The sequence below is a fragment of the Cynocephalus volans genome, chromosome 2, assembly GCF_027409185.1.
Source record: "Cynocephalus volans isolate mCynVol1 chromosome 2, mCynVol1.pri, whole genome shotgun sequence".
Lineage (NCBI taxonomy): Eukaryota > Metazoa > Chordata > Mammalia > Dermoptera > Cynocephalidae > Cynocephalus > Cynocephalus volans.
This window is the reverse complement of record NC_084461.1, coordinates 107,525,635-107,526,615: the sequence shown is the minus strand read 5'-3', so window position 1 is coordinate 107,526,615 and position 981 is coordinate 107,525,635. Positions and strand designations below refer to the sequence as shown.

Here is a 981-nt window from a genome sequence, read left to right as displayed (position 1 = left end):
CTTAAATGTGGTGCTGCGGCACTAGACAGAGCTGGGAGATTGAAATGGAAGCCCCTAAGACGGGTGTAGAGCCAGGGAGTAGGGGCTGGAGAGGCGAGCCTCCTCATGCACTCCCTTCGGCCCCAAGGTTACACATAGCCCTCCTTCATTCATTAATGCACTCATCACGTTACTGGGAGCCAGTCAAGGGCCTACTAAACACTGCACTCTGCACCAGGAATAGAAAGATGACAAAGACACATTCTCTACCCTCCAGAGCCCCAGTGGAGAGCACAAACAGCCATGTACACCTCCTGTAGCAGCAACAGCAGAGGTTTGAGCTAAGTGTTGAGGGAGACAGAGGAGGTAGTTACTGAGTCTACCTTGGGACTCCCAGGGCTTCCTCAGTGTCCAAGCCTGCAGTTCACTAGCCACATTGACTGAGTACCGGAAATGTGGCTAGTATGAGTTAAATATAAAATACACACCAAATTTCAAAGACTTAGTATAAAAAATAACATAAGGTAACTGGCTAATGATTTTTTATACTGGTTACATGTGGAAATGCTAATATTTTGGCTATATTGGGTTATGTAAAATATATTGTTAAAATTAATGCCATCTGTTTCCTTTTCCTTTTTTTTTCTTTTGGCATTTGGCCCATAAAGGGATTGGAACCCTTGACCTTGGCGTTACCAACACCATGCTCTAACCAGGTGAGCTAACAGGCCAGACTTCCTTTTACTTTTCTTAATGTGTCTATGAGAAAATGTGAAATTACCTATTTGGCTTGCATTTGTGGATCCTACTACATTTTCATCAGTGCTGGTCTAAGCAGTCATAAGACAGTACTAGGGGAGAAAGCCTGGGGAAGCTGCCTCAGGTGCAGCTGGGTGAGTGGGGAGAAGTAGCTGTAGAAAGAGGAAGAGACAACACACAGGGGAACCCATCAGGGGCTACAAAGAGGCAGCAAAGACTGGTAATGAATTTGCTTTTTGAGAA

The 981-nt window shown here is 45.1% G+C and overlaps 1 non-coding gene across 1 annotated transcript; it reads right to left on the bottom strand.

The window, feature by feature from the left end:
* Positions 1-635: 635 nt before the first annotated feature.
* TRNAT-GGU (transfer RNA threonine (anticodon GGU)) lies at positions 636-710 on the bottom strand. Its single transcript has one exon. It is a non-coding gene; the product is annotated as a tRNA-Thr (tRNA).
* Between the last annotated feature and the right edge of the window lie 271 nt (positions 711-981).